Here is a 16,470-nt window from a genome sequence, read left to right on the forward strand (position 1 = left end):
TAAGTATCATTTTTTTTCTGTGTTCTTAGTAGTATGAATGTGAAGATCTTCTTCAGCACAAGCAAAATTAAAATCTAAAGCACAAAAAACTATTTAGAGGTAGGGAGTTATATGTATGGTCCCAATATTCCTCTTTTTGGGGTGACATTAGCTGTTGTTAATTCTGTTCCAATTACATAGCACATTGCCTAAGGCTGGACTGAGGCCCAAGTCTACACTAGCTTTTTAAAATCATCTAAGTGGCAGATATTTTCTTAGTTGTACAGTTTATATAAATCTCTCAACTCATTCATTTTACTTTGCCTAAAAGGAACTTGAAACATAATATTTCCATTTAATGTATTCATGGTTGGAGAGAAAGTCAGGAGCTACTATTCATTTATATTTGCAACATTGCCCTCACTTAAGATATGCCTTTTATCATTAGGCTGGAATTTTAAACCAGTGCTTTCAGATTGTATACATAAAATACACCAGTGAATTCTGCCCCCAAGTCAATCTTTCTTTAGGTTTGGCCATGTCAATCATTCACATGTGATGTTGTATCTATGGATTTTGTATTGTATTATGATTCCTTGGTTTTTATTATTGTAAAATATGTTATTCTTTTAATTCAGAATTTGGGGGCTGATTTCATGTATAACATAACATTCCACATAAATTTTAAATTTTTTGCTCTGGTCACTTCTCTCATTAAAAGTAAAATGTGCTAACATTTTAATGAGGTGATATTGTAGATTTAGAAGAAATTTTACAACTTGGTAATAATGAATTTTAACATGTACACAATCATGTATATGATCAAGTCTTTTATGTTCTTTTGAATATTTTTATAATGAATTTTATCATGTACACAATCATGTATATGATCAAGTCTTTTATGTTCTTTTGAATATTTTTATTTTCTCAAACTCTACATGTTTATAAACATGCATGAATGCAAAATATCACATGTATGTGACATCTAGATAAAATTATGTGAAGACTCATATATTTGTCAAACTGGATATATTATGATGCAAATGGGTTCTGGAAATCATTTTTCTCACTGTATTCTATTTGTCTTTCTAACCCTGTTCTCCTTATATCTTTCTCAATGTACATTGCCTTTTCAATTTTCTAAAGCTATTGAGCTATTTTATAATTATTGAACACTTATGTTCCAAATAAAAAGGAGGCTATTGAAGTCTCTTCCCTTCCTTTAATTGGTACCAGAGTGCTGCAGTCTGGCTGGGCACAATTCAGGAGCCACTTGTCAAAAGAAAGTAACTTTATTTTTAGAACCACACACGCCAAACAAAACAGCTCCTCAGGAAAAAACCCTCAGAGCCCAACTGCCACCACTGGCTTCCCCCTAGCCACTCTCTCACCCACCAGCCTCTTCACCTCCCACAATCCTCCTGCTCTTGAGGCCGATTGGCTGGGTCGCATGGGCGGAGCCAAAAAAGTTTCCCAATGAGCAGCTCCGTGGTCTGAAAGGGCAGGGAAACAGCCCAATGAGCATCACCGCAGAGGAGCCAATCAGCTAGATGTTGCTAGATGTTGCTGGGGCCGCTGTGAGCCAATCATCAGCTGGCAGTCTGGAAGTTTGCTGGCAGCTGGAAGTTTGGTGGGGCCCCTTTGGCTGTGGCTCTCAACACCAGAGATCAAATCCAGAGGGACTTAACCACTGAACAACATTCTACATCTTTTATTTTAATATTATGTTTTGATATATGGTCTCACTTAATTGCTTAGGGCCTCGCTAAATTGCTAAGACTGGGTTTGAATTCAGAATTTTTTTTTCTTAAGTATCCTGAGCTGCTGGGAGTATAGAAATCTGCCACCATTCATAGCTCTTACTTTCTCTTTTTTGGAGTCTGTGTTTTTGACATTCTTTTTATTTTTATTTACTTTTTTTTTTGTTTGGTACCTAGTTTTGAAATCAGGGATTCTTAACTACTGTGCAACATCCCCTGATCTTTTTATTTTTTATGATTGAAACAGAGTCTCTAATTTGCTTATAAGCCTGGATGAGTTGCTAACCTAGCTTTAAACTTGGGATCCTCTTTCCCTATCTTCTGTTACTCCTTTATCATATGTGAGGCATACATTTTGTCATATGTGAGACAATTAGTTTTTTTCCCAATTTGTTACTTCAGTTTGTACCCTTTAATGGTATTATATTATAAATATAAATTGAATTTAAGTATTTTTTTCTGTTTTGTTATAAAGGTATCATTTAACTTTGAAAATAAACAACCATATTTCTCTCTCTTAAATTATTATTATTTTATTATTCTGAATGATTAAGGAAATGTGTGGCATACTATCAGACACATTCACAGTCATTGTTAAAGTTTATTTTGAGTAGGCTTGTCACTAGATGCTTAAGCTGATCTTAATTTTGCAATATTTCTTCCTTTTTCTTTCAAGTAGCTGGCATTACAGTCACCAACCAGTATATACACTAAATAAATCTCTTATAAAAAGTCTGGCATATCTTATGTTTTTCTTTCATATTACAGTATTTTTTACAAGTGAATGATCTATGAAGTCATACCAGGAAATAATACAATGGGACTTTTTTGTTATGCAGATACTCCATTGTTTTAGCAGCTTTCTTTGGAAAAGTTGTCATTTTTTCTCCTTTATGATAGGTCAGTTTCTCTGTTTTATCATTGTCTAAATGACCAGAGTCTTTTTAAGTATTCTGTCTTTAGTTTCACAGGACTAATAATTCACCTCATTATGATATCTATATTGATTTCTGCAATGTTAGTCCTATAATCATATGTGGCACAATATTTTTATTAATAATGAACTTTATGTACTCTAATGGCTAAATTATAACATAGGTATGTGGTAGTCTATACCATGTAGAATTATGTAAGTACCCTGTATCATTAGCAAAATAACAGAATCACCTTTTGGTGTATTTTTCAGAATGTATACACATCATTAAATGAGGCATCATTATACATACCATACATTTTACAAGTATATAATATATTAATAATATAAAAATTTTACTTGTGAAATTTACCAGAGCTCTTTTAATTTTAGTTGTGTTCTCAATGCAACATTTAGAAATACTGACATTTTCTATGCTATATTCACTGTTAATATGTTTAAATATTACTCCTTTGTTAGTATTTTCCCTCTAGTCTATACCTATAAAAATTGTCTTTCTCAAAATATTGAGACAGATATTTAGCTAATGAATTCTTAGTTTTATTTTGAATTAATCATTTAATAGTATAATTTCTAGTACCCTGATTTTTTAGTCTCTCCCTTAAGCTCTTCCCCACCACCTTTGAAGAAATTAACTTGATGGTATTTAACAATGCAAATACTTGGTCAGCATCAAAATTCTAAAGATCCTGAATTATTACAAGAGGAACATACTATGTAGCTACTATTTCTATTAAGAAATAGAACATTAATGATGCTACAGAGAACAGCTTCATGTCCTCTTGCTTTAACTATACCCTCCAGCCACCCTAGTGGTAACTTCAACTATTTTTTTCCAACTAGTTCTTTTAAACTATTCTAAAAAGAGTGGGATAATTTATTTATTTAATTATACAAAAAAATGAGTGAAGTATGTAGCTCATTGTGTAGGAAACAAAATCTTACACCAATTATGCTTGATGCTTTGTTGCTGGAGCAAATCAGAGGGTGATCCAGGAGTCAGAAAACAGAGGGGTAGCTCAAAATTTCAGTAATGGAGCATTAAAAGTTCAGTTATGGGAGGCTACCAGAGTATAAGGAGTGGTGGGATGGGTTAAAGAAAAAAAAAAAGATTAGGTGTGAGCTACTGGAGACAATCTGAGGGAGCTCAGATGGAACAGGTTTAGAAGTGGAGCAATAGCAGATTTAAGTTGGATGAGCAGTGCCTGGAGAGGAAGAAATTAGAAGTCTTGAAAGAAAAAGAGTGTGACATCTCTGATAGAGCTCTAAGAGCAGGAAGCCAGGTGTGTGGCATCCTTGTTTGATTATACTATTAAGTTCTGGTTTTTAGGAATTGCCTAATATGAGGCCACTGTGGTAAGTATTATGCTGCCACAATATTTCCTGTCTTCTCCCACTTGTGATCAATATTTTTCTCATCTAATGCACAGTTAGCAGTTTCTTCTTCCTCCTCAGATCTATTCTTTTACTTCTTCACCACTTTTTCTTCTACTTATTCCACTTTGCCTTTTCTTCCATTATGTCCACATTCAGATCCTTGATTCCCAACTATGCCACATTCCTTATGCTCTCCAACATGACCACACAGATCTGTTTGACACCCTCAATGATGGATTGTGGAATGCCAGCAATAGTGATGGCTCACTCAGTTGAACTGGGGAGCATATCCCCTGCCACCTGGACTTGAGCCCCTGTACTCTCTCATATTTCCTTAATCTTGAAATCACCATTTCCAATGAGAGAGCCACACTGACTAGCAGGGACCACCAGCCTCAGAGTGACCAGGGGTCTACTGGCAGCTGTAAAATTGGTCATAGAGCTGCTGATGTCCTCTTCCAGTTTGTCAATGATCATAACAATGGCTTTGAAGATGGCATTAGTGGGTCCAGCCAAAGTGATAATTCTCTCAGGACAATTCCCTTCTGAGATATTGATATGTGCACCACTCTCCTCACACATCTTCTTAACCAATTCGCCTTTCTTTCCCATGATACTGCCAACTTCCTTTCCATGCATAAGTAGCCAAATGGTGAGAGTGACATTTAATCCAGCTTCAATCACACTGGTGTCCATGTTGAGCAGTGTTATGGGAGCTGGACTTTGAGTGGTGAAGTCTTTGGACACTGGTGGGGGTGAAAGCCAAAAACTGCAGGTGCCAGAGGACTGAGGGGAAAAGGGGAGCAGGCAGGAAGGGGAAGGGCTGGGGGGCTGAACAATAGGGAATGGAGGGAAGGCAACTCCCCCCCACCTCACAGGTGGATGGAGGAAGAGGAGGAGGAGAAGGAAGGGGGAAAGAAACCCAGGGCAGGTGGAGGCAGGCAGAGGGCAGGCGGGGTGTTGGGAGAGGGTGCTCTGGCTGCTGCCTCTGCTGGTCTGGGCCAATTCCAATGTTTTTAACTTCAGTTTTTTTTGTTTGTTTTTTTTTTCCTTTTTAGTTAATGTTTTCATTCCTGGTTGGTATGCAATAGTGAATTTCCTTTTTTGTTAACCTGTCTCAGTATTCCTGTGATTATTGAATATTTTCTCTTTTATTAAGTGAATTTAGAAATATTTTGACTGTAACATACTCTTTTGGTATGCCTTCTTTTCCTCACAAATATAAACCACTTTCATTCTGTCATATCAAATTTTTGCTACATATGTACTTTGCAAGTATTTTCTCCCACTTTATATTTTAGCTTTGATCACTGAGTGTTCCTCATTCTAAAATATTAAAAATTCATCTCCAGATACATAAATCCATGGAAATATACAGGAAAGGTTCTTAAAAATTGAGTAACAGAGATCACTGATGTAGTTTCTCCTTTTCCAGTATTCAAATAAGTACCGTGCACATTTATTGTGAGAGGATGATGAAGGACAGGCAGAAAGTATGAATAGAGTATTAGTTGGAATAATCCAAAGCTCCGAGGGATTGACAGAGTTTCCAGAGTTCCAAGAAAAACTATGAGGTTCCAAGACCTCCACTGTGAACAAGGCTCTGTCCTCTGATCTGCATAGGAAGACAGTGTATGATGTCTCATTTTTATCCATCACACTCACTTTTTGTGCATAATTAACCTGTCTTGCTACATTCTCCTGGCTCTGTGTCCCTTCTCTTTCTTCATCCACTGTGCATGAAATTTTAAATACTCTGAGCATGAATAAGATAAGCTCAATGGAGTATCTACCTTCTATGTTGCTATAGTTCTCAGATTCTATGATGCTTGAATGTTGTAGCTTGTTATGACAGCACCATGCTCCTCTCTCTCTCTCTCTCTCTCTCTCTCTCTCTCTATATATATATATATATATATATATATATATATATGATTGTTTGTCTCTCTTGAAGGCTGTATCACTACAAGAAAAAGGGAAACATTTGTAACCTCAGAAAAAGTACCAATAGCCACTAGAAGCTAGAAGGATTCTCTTCCAGAGTTTCTGAAAAGAGTGTGGCTTTGCTAATACTTTGATATTAATTTTCTGTCATGATAATAAAAATATCCATAACTATAAAAGAATGAGATTTTACTATTTTAAGCTGTTATATTTTATTATTTCGTTTAGCAGCAATGGGAATCTAGAGATTTTTTGCAAGTTTAATTGATGTTGTGACCAAACTGAATCATGCTGAAGTGGTAGGTATCAAATATAAATACTGTTTTTCCAGGTTGTGCATATATTTGCAAATTAAAATTGAAAGCTGCCTAACATATTTTCAGAAACAGAAACAGCTTGGTAAGGCAAACTCTTCAAATTTGACAGCATTTTAATTTTTTTTCTTAAATGCTGCTTACTGTAGATGTGACTTTAGGAAGTATTCTATCTTTTATATAACTTCTCATTATTTATTCTTTATAAAATATTTTGTTCTAAAATACTTTTGAATATATTTTATTTTTTGCAGTGTTCAAAAGTGGAGGGCTGATTCTGACCAACTTCCTGAAAATATCTGTTTTTATTTTTAAAGATTGGAGGAATTCTTTATTGCTTCTGTAATCTACTTAATTGAGAACAGAGAATTTATTGCTTTCATGTTTCTTTCATGAATGTACTTCTGTCTGTTTGGTGGTCTTGTTTTTTTTTTGTTGTTGTTGTTGTTTGTTTGTTCGTTAGTTTCTAAATTGTAGGTTTTTGAGATTCTCACCAAGTGTTTTTAAAATGGTGAAAATAAGGTATATACAAGGTAGCTTCCTTGGCTATTTTGATTTTGTTCTCTCCCCAAATGTGTAATAACAGAGCTTAAAAAGTAGATACTTTCAAGGTCACCAAAAAACGAAGGGTATAAAAATAGAAAAAAATAGATGAAATAGAAAAGTCAACAAAGCTTATGCACTTGGACTTCTGATGTATAATGTGGTGAATTTCTGACTGAATGTTATCTAAAGTATACTGTCATTGTGTAGGTAAAAATTTGAAAGTGAAGACTTAAATTCAAAATGTTCACATAAAATTGTTTTCTCATCTTTAATGTGTCTTCGAGTTTTCATCAGGGATATTAAAGGTTCTCTATACTTTTTATTGTGTAGTGTTCAGTGACTTTGAAACCATTCTTGAATTCACTTTCCTGAAATTCTAAAAATCTGAGAGCAAAGTATCTTGTAGAACATAAAATAATCAATTAAAGAATAATGTATCATGTTGTTTAAATGGTATCTCAGCCTATAAATCATGACATTGAAAATTTATACTTAGAAATATGTGGCACATAGAAAAGAAAATTTACCAAAACCTACATATCTACTAATATTGTAGCCAAAATGTGACTCATAACATTTCAAAATTTCTTCTTATTATCTATTAAATTCTGTATTTGTTACATTATTGTCAACATTTTACCACACTGCCTGTTTTATAATATATTACAAATCTTTTTTCTTGGGGGGGAGGGTACCACTTATTGAACCTAGGTACACTTAAGCACTGAGCCACATCCTGAGTTCCCTTGCTCTTTTTGTATTTTTCTTAGAGACAGTGTTTTGCTGAGTGACTTAGAGCCTTGCTAAGTAAAATAGGCAATATTTGTACTTGTTATCCTGCTGCCTCATCGTCCCAAGTCACTGGAATTATTTTAGGTGTGTATCATCATGGGTAGCATGTATTAGCAATCTTATGATTGATACTTGTTTCTCTTTGTTTTATAATAATCTATAATTATTTCATACAAAAAATTATACAGTGTATTTTGGGGATGTATAATGTGTACATAAATATTTATAGTAGATGCACAAAGAGTACAAGAAAATAAACAGTCTGTGGTAAGATTTTTATTTTGTATTTAGTAAACTCATATAATATTGACACTAATCAAATTGAAATGATAAGATGGAAATGATAATTTTCATAGCAACCAGAAAAAAATAATATATAGTGTCATTGAATTACTTGAAATACTAGGAAAGAAAAAGCTGAGTTTAATAATTATTTGTTCAAAATTATTGATGGCCTCACTAGTCCTAATGATCCAAAATAAGAAATAACTCAAATGTTCTTGAATGTTAACATTAACAATTTGTAGTGAATCCATAAAATATAAAAGCAGTCATCAATACAAAGGAACACATTACTGATGCACACATGCTTATTGACTCTCACAGATACTGTATAGTTCAGCAGCTGTATTTGAATTATATTGCATGATGTCAGGCAAAATAAAAATGTAGTTCTATAATCCATTACACTAACATCCTTCTGGGAATAAAATGTTACATGTGAAGGAGAATTTTTTTTTTTGGGGGGGGATGATGTAAATATTCTGTGATTAAAAGCAATGAAGGTTTTTTTTATCACTCTATTTGTTAAAAATATATAATATATTTCTATGACATTCAAGAAATGGACATATGACCTCACCAAAAACAAACATACAATGAGAGGGGCTCGTCACTGGTTCCCAGTTGAAAATGCATTAGCTCTGTGTGGTTTCCTTGTGTGTTTTGTGGATTTGTCCACTTCAGCCTTTCATCTGGGGTTTATAGAAAAAAGATTTGCTATGTTGAAAAAAATAAAAGGATTATTTTCTTATATCTTCAGGTATTTAGTCAAACTTCTGGTGGAAAAAATATTCTTTTTCAGCAAATCTGTCTTTTTCTCTTACTTTCATATCAAGAGACTGTTTCATGAAAAAAATGTCTAGGTTTAGTGTAGGTTAAAAATCATAAGTAGACTATGAAAACCAAAGAAAAGGAACAAACTAAGTTGCCTGTATATTGTGTGTTATGCACATTTTTTACTATTATCTCCTGATGAGAAATAAAAATGATTCCATTAGCTTTATTTTCAAAACATATTCCATTTGATTTACCCAAATTATTCCCTATTTAAAAAAAAAAAAAAAACTTGAGTGTTCTTGAAAGTGTTTGAATAGTAAAAGGTAGTAAAGGATATGAAGCTGAAAAGAATTATGCTTCTACAGCAGAAGTATAATTTTTTAGTTACTAAGTTCCTAGAAAAGTTTTATAATTTTTTGGGGGGGTGCTGGGGATTCAACCTAGGATCTTTTGCATTCAAGGCAAGCATTCTACCAATTTACCTATATCAAGAGCCCTAGAAAAGTTGCATGATTATGGTGACCTAAGAAAATCTTTGAGTTTTTGAGGCAGGCAGTTGTGATTCTGAGTTCAAAACCTGACTAGCCTCTTAGTATCTGTGGTATGGTAAAAATTTACAAATTTAGAATAGATATACAAATATTCTCTGAAAGAAAAGATAAAAAAGTATAAAATGCAAAAATATCTCCAGTTCCATATCCTTCCCTGTATCCCAGCAAATTGGCAATACTCTTTTATAGCTGTTTTTATCAAGAGATAATATGTCTTTATCAATATGTGAATTAAAAAATTGGCTATTATATTACATCCAGTAGAAGAGAGAAAATATGGAAATGTTCTGGTATTGTTCTTAGATATAGAGTGTCTTGATGTCTTCCCATTTTTATCTTTGTAAATCCCACCATCTTAAGAAGAAGAAGCTCATTAGGCTTATGAAGGAGAAGAGTCCATGTGGATGAGAATGAAAAGACTAGAGTGGACAGCCATCTCTCTTCCAGGACAGGGTAACCATGTCAAATAGCAGAGCATATGCTTGTAAAAATTTCTGCTGAAATCAGAATAGCCCAGATAAACCCAGTCTAAATTTGTCTTACTCAAAAACTGTTCATTTGAATCATGAATTAGTAAGTTTGCTGGTAGTTTGTAATACTTCACAAATTGGTAATACTTGATAGCTTAAATACATTTAATAGAAACAGGAAGCCAGAATTCAAAACATACTAATTTCAAGATAACTGCATAGATTTAGGCATGGAAAAAGCACTGAATTTTTTTTACTTGATTTAACATTGAAAGTTCTATAAAATGATTTTGGTAATGCCAAAATGCATGTAGACATGAAAATGTTATTAGTACTTTAACTCACAGCATACTCCACACCAGACAACCATAGCTGGATCACTAGGATGAAGGCCCAATGGCAAAATAAAAAAGTTTTAATCTTTTTGTCTACAACTAAATTTTAGTCTCAAGGTGTAGACTGACATGAAGACATGAGGACACTTCCCCCGGATTTGCATCATCCTTTGTTTGCTGTCTAATATATGAAAAGGCTACTGACCTTAACAATTATCACTTTAGAAGAATGGCCTGCCTTAGACAACTCTCATCTTATAGCACACTCCTGGGTCTAAAAATACCATTTCTTTCTTATTTGGTTTAAAGAAGAAATATTATTAAGAAAGACATGTTTTTCAGCTCTAATAAGAAAGGAAGGTTTCAGTTATTCAATTTTCTGCAGTCCAGGAAACCACAGCACTCAGATATACACTTGTGATGTGGCATCCATTTGCCACATGTGGCTAATGAATTTTTGGAATGTGGCTGATCTACATTGAGAAGTATTAGAAGTGAAAAGAAGTGTGAGAATTGAAAGTTGAATGAAAAATACATGTAGTTAGCTAACAAATTTCATTGTTTATATATTAGAATGATAAAATTATGGATATTTTGTGTTAAAAATATAATAGTTTTCTTAGAAAATATAGTCATAATTTTATTATGTAATAAAAATTTTAATTATTTTATAACTTAAATTATTATAAAGTACCAATTTTGTGATAACTTATGAATTATAAGAATTTATTTATAAATTATTATAATTATTTTATTTGTTTTACTTGTGACCTCTAAAAGTTCAGTTACACATATATTTATCATTTTATTTCTTTTAACTATGATGCTATAGAAGATTGACTACTTTTTCTAAAATCTAGCTGCATCAAAATTTCTGAACATGAGCTCAGTGTGTTGTTGCATACCTACAATGCTGGTGTCTCAGGAAAGTAAAGAAAGTAAATCACAATCTTAGGGCCAGCCTCAAAGACTTAGTGAGATTCTGGAAAAATATATATATATATTGAAAACAACTGGAGACATTTCTCAGTGATGCATCACTGGAGTCTATCCCTGGAACCAAACAAACAAACCTCATTTAGCCAGAGTATGAAGGTTATGAAACCCAAAAATGTAAAGTAATTCTCATTATATTATTTGCATTTTTAATATGTCATTGGCATTATTGTCACTGATAATTGATGTAACATTATATTAAACATTAAATACTTATGTCCCAAGTCTTCTTGCACATAGAAAGCTCTGCTGAGAAGGAATAAAACTAATATTTTGTTATTTTGGGGTCCTATAGCCTGAGTTGAAATTATTTCACCTTCCACTCAGAGGCAGAAGGGTCTGAGCTTGGTATTTTTTTATATTCAGGTAAAAATTATTTAATCAGAAGTGATTTGGGTGATAATTATTGAATCAGAGCAACAACCAAAGAATAGAGGGTAGGCTTCAAAATCTGGGAGACAATTCATCTCTGTCTCAGGCAAATCTCTTGATTCATCTCCAGGTTTTGTGATGTCTGGGTGACTCTGTCACAGGCACTTTTCCTCTAACATTCAGGATCTAGATTATTTTTAAAAATGATATGTCTGCAGGATTGGGCGTTATGGAACAGAAGAAAGGGGCAGAGTAAAACTAGTCAGAACTAATTATGAGAACCTGGGTTTCCTGAGGTCACCTTTGTAATCTTTTAACCCTGGCTTAAATTTGATAAGGCTCAATATACTGCCCCTCTGGCCCTAAGAATGGGGTTGACAGTATTTTACTTTTTGTCCTATGCCAGATTGGTGACCTCTGCCTGGCCTGAAACCAACTCTGTACTTTCTTGCCTACACCCCTTCAGAGTGGATATTAAAGACAGAACCAGGACATGAGAATTTTGATTCATGTAAATAATTAATATTTGGGAGGAGCTATGGTCCAAGGTGTTTTCATTTTCTCTTTCCTTACTAGGTGGCACCCATTTTTAATTACATTTTCCTAATGTGTGGTAAGCATGATTTTCTGAAGTTTCATCTTTTCTCAGCTAATTTACTATAATATGAAGTATGGTTCCCTGGAACATTTCAAATAACACAGGGTTTCAAATCAGCTTTTCCTCTTAGGTTTGGATGGAATTTTAAAAAGTGAGTGTGCGTGTGCATTTGGGTGGTTGTACTTTCACATGAGAGGAACATGTGGTTATAACAGGAAACTCTTTGAAAAAGTATTTGTACCTAATGCCAGGTGTGAAGATGCATGTTCATAATCTCAGCATTTTAGTAGGATGAAAAAAGAGGATCAATATATTAAAAATAAAAAATATAAAAGGGAGGGAAATGATGCTAAGTGTGTAGGCAGTCCTGAGTTAATCCTTGGTATCAAAATTAGAAACAAATCTTTGAACCTTTTGTTTATTTGTCTTTTATAAGAATAGACAGCAAGTTTAAGGCCCCCTTAAGAAACTTTAGAGTGTGATGTGTCTTCAGTATCTGCCATGTCTTTGAGTGGTCATGGTGTAAAAATTACATGTATCTGACCCAAGGTGCCCACAGCTTCCATGTTTGTTGAATTACCTACAGAATACCAACTTGTGTGTAACCCTCCCTCCCTACAGAGCAGCCTGCAATCAGGGAATGGTGCACCTTGTTGGACTAGCTGGATACTCTAGACATTACAGGAATATTCTTTATAGATTTCATCTAAATTGTTCAAATATTAATATATTTGATATATTTAGGTGCTTCTGTATCTTAAAAGAAAGGCAAATATTATTTTTGTCCTCCCTTTCCTACTCATCTCGGGAAAAATGATTATAAGCTGCCAGAATTTGAAAGGAAAACAAACTGTACCAAGAATTCCGAAAAAAAAAAAAAAAATTCCTAGTGTGTTTGTTCAGAAGTCTTCAAAGAAAAACTCACTATATGTTAATTGAAAGACACAATGTAGTACCTCAAGTTTGGGGTGGTAACCAAATATTTAAGTAAATGGAATGGCGGATGAAGAATGTCTCATTTTGTTTAACATTTCATTACCTATGAAATGTAATTTATCACTAATATTTGAAAGATTAAAAAAATGTTTCCAAAGAGAAAAGATAGAGGAAAATTTTAGAATAAAATTGTATTCAAACTAAGGTCAATTTTTGAGCCTGCAACAGAACATTATTGAAGGTTAAATTAGATCTTAATTCTATTTGTGGCTGTAGTTTTCATTGCTGTGGAGCTATTTCTAGAATATCAGATTGGAAAAATTTAGAGATAGGTAATAAGCAGCTTTTTTTTCTAAATCTATATTACAATACTTTAAATTTATCAAATATAAGATATGGATGCATCTAAAATCTTAGGCTGTCAAGGGCTTGTTCTTAGAAAAAAAAAAGAAGGTGAAAAGCAGATGGACCAAAGGAGTTTAGAACATTTATGTCTTTCTGGGAACATTAGGACATGCCAGTAATAACAACTACCTGGAAGTTGAGGGAGAAAGGTCAAAGTTCAAGATTTGTGTAGTAACTTAGTGAGACACTATCTCAAAGGGAAAAATAAATTAAAAGGCATAGGATATATCTCAGTTGTAGAATGCTCCTGTACCAAAAAAATAATTATATCAAAATTCCAAATGAAGGATCCCTTACCCTGAAGCCAATGAATAAGTATTTTAAGAGTTTTAAGAAAATTGAATATATGTTGGTTTGGGCTGAGATGCGATGGCTCAATATTCTAAGGATTTCACATAGAGAAGAAACTTAAGCTTCATTTTTATTTTTTTCTTTTACAAATATTTTGTTCTTACCCCTGAATGTAAAAGTGTTCAATTAAATATTTTTGATGAAAAAAAATGGAAATATGCAGAATGAGTAACTGAATCAGCATATTTAAAATAGTGAGGATCTTCTAAATCATAATGGGAAGGGGGCTCTTCACTGCTGTAGCAGAACAGAAAAATTGGAGGTAATATCTTCAACAAGTTATTTCCTAAAATGGCCTATATAGTGTCCAATTTTTCTCTGACATTTTTTATGTTCTATGCAAGTTTTCCATTGTCAACTTCCTGATTTATATAATTTATAAGAACCTGGTATCCATAAGTGTGTTCTTTTTTTTATCAGAATAAGTAACTTGAGCATGTAGATATTGAGATGTTGAATTATAGAAAATGAATTATAAATATAAATGTTTTTTCTATTCTGGGGCTTGAAACTGGTACCTCAGTTAGTAATATTTGAAAGGAGTGAACCTTAACCTTGTGGGATCTGTACTAAATGGTATCATAAATGAATTATTGGACTACTGGTTGTTGAAACAATAGTTGTTGTGAAAATTTGAGTATTTGGTATCAAAAGGGGTTGCAGAGTCAGGAGTGGTGGCACACACCTGACATCACAGTTTTGTGGAAAAATGAGGTAGAAAGAAAGTAAGTTTGAGTCCAGTCTCAGTAATTTAGAAGCCCTAAGCAATTTTGTGAGCCCAATTATCAAAATTAAAAAAAAAAAAAAAATTGAAACTTCTAGAAATGCCTTTCTGGGGTAGAGTGCCCTTGGGTTAAATATCTAAATAATAATAATAATAATAATAATACAGAAAAAAGACATCACAGATCAGAACCTTAAACTAACTTCACGTATGTGTTTATTCACTAGTGATAATTGAGACCCTGGAAAAAGTAGTATTTTTATGCTGTCAGGAAGGCATTTAGGGTGCCAGAACCTTTCAGAATTTTTTTGTTAACTGCTTGGTATTCTCTCACTTCCTACTTTGAAATGAGCCAGGTGAGGATACAGTTTCAAGTGAGAGTGGTTATCCAAATCTGGGAATGTTCAACTGATGTGTCAGTTTCCTTATAAACGGGAGATTAACAGTCTATTCACTTAATTTGCTTTTTAATTTGTTTATAACTTTTTGCCATGTAATTCAAGTTGACCCAAGGACCTAAATGTTTTGTAATAGTTTGAAAGTTAAAATTTTTATTCTATTGTTTTAGAAGTGAGTTGTGATGTTGAGGTCTGAAGAAGTAAAAATAATTTTTTAAATACAGTACTTGTTTTATGGTATGTGTAAATATGAGAAGATAGACAACTTTGACCATTCAAATAAATATGTGGACTGTTGGATGTTTTCGTGTGTCTTTAGTGATCTCATATGGTCACTGAGGTGACCACTGTTGTATGAGTAAAATTATTACTTATAATTTTGCTATGCATGTCTCAAGTATCATTGCTTTGTTTGTTTGTGCTTCTTTTGAATATTTAATAACTAATTGCTACTATTATTCATCCTTTGGGATTATGTTGGATTTTTTCCACTTTTTGCCTCAGTGTTTTACTTCACATATGCTGCTCCCTGGGTTCCATTATACCAACTTTATCCACCAATTTTGCTGCTTGTAACTAATTATTAGGGCTGGGGATATCACTTAGTTGGTAGAGTGCTTGCCTTGCATACACAAGGCCCTGGGTTCAATCCTCAGCACCACAAAAAAAGTATCTTACTGAATGGATGAGGTCACTACTATATGTGAAAGACACTTCTTTTTAACTCTCAGTACATTTTTTATGAAATAAATACTATATCACTAATCATATAGTTTATGTGATATGCATTTACTCATTTTTATTTCAGGAACCATTGACATTAAGTGATGTGATCATTGATTTTTCTGAAGAGGAATGGAAATGCCTGAACCCTTCTCAGCAGACTTTATATGGAGATGTGATGTTAGAGATCTGTAGAAACCTACTCTTTATTGGTGAGCCTAAATTTAAGTCAGAATTTCTAATTCAAAACCAAGGATTATTTTTTTAAAACTTTGTAGAGTGTCTTATTGCAATTTCTATTCTGCATGAAAAAAAGTTTTAGATTCTTATTTTTAGGACAAAGATTGGCATTTGTTTATGTAGAAAAGAAAATGTTGAAGGTTTTTCTTTCTATGTTTAATTTATCTTTTCTAGGTAGTTAGTGGTCACAATGTAGAGAATGAAAATGGTTTCAAATTATTTTAGTGTTTTTGTCTGGAAAAAAATGGGAAATAATTGTGTAGAATCTTATGGGGTATTTTCTTTTTCTTTTTTCCTAATGAGGACAACATTAAGAAGACTTCTGTAGTTACCAAGAAAATAACAAATTGTGACACATTTCATTTTCCATCAAAAATTTTTGCTTTCTGCAAGTAATCCTTGGTCACCTTTCTGTCCCCAAAGAAATAACTTTAGGATTTGAAGAGAAAACTGACAGTAGACATATCAAAGTGGGTAGAAATCAATGAAGCAAAGAGTACAGACAAAAGGTCCAAGTGTCAAAGAGGAATTCACATTTTAAAATGTTAATTGATAAGCTAAAATCCAACAGAAATTAGTTTTTTCAAGCCTAGGTTTGTTTCTATTGCAATCAATAAAGAGCATTCCATGCTCTATATTTACCATGCACTCAATTATTTAAGCTCC

General features: G+C 33.2%; 1 pseudogene; it reads right to left on the minus strand.

Moving 5' to 3' along the window:
* Window positions 1-4,221: 4,221 nt before the first annotated feature.
* On the minus strand, window positions 4,222-4,823 carry LOC143404068 (poly(rC)-binding protein 2 pseudogene; annotated as a pseudogene).
* Window positions 4,824-16,470: the final 11,647 nt, after the last annotated feature.

This window comes from Callospermophilus lateralis, chromosome 7 (genome assembly GCF_048772815.1).
Source record: "Callospermophilus lateralis isolate mCalLat2 chromosome 7, mCalLat2.hap1, whole genome shotgun sequence".
Lineage (NCBI taxonomy): Eukaryota > Metazoa > Chordata > Mammalia > Rodentia > Sciuridae > Callospermophilus > Callospermophilus lateralis.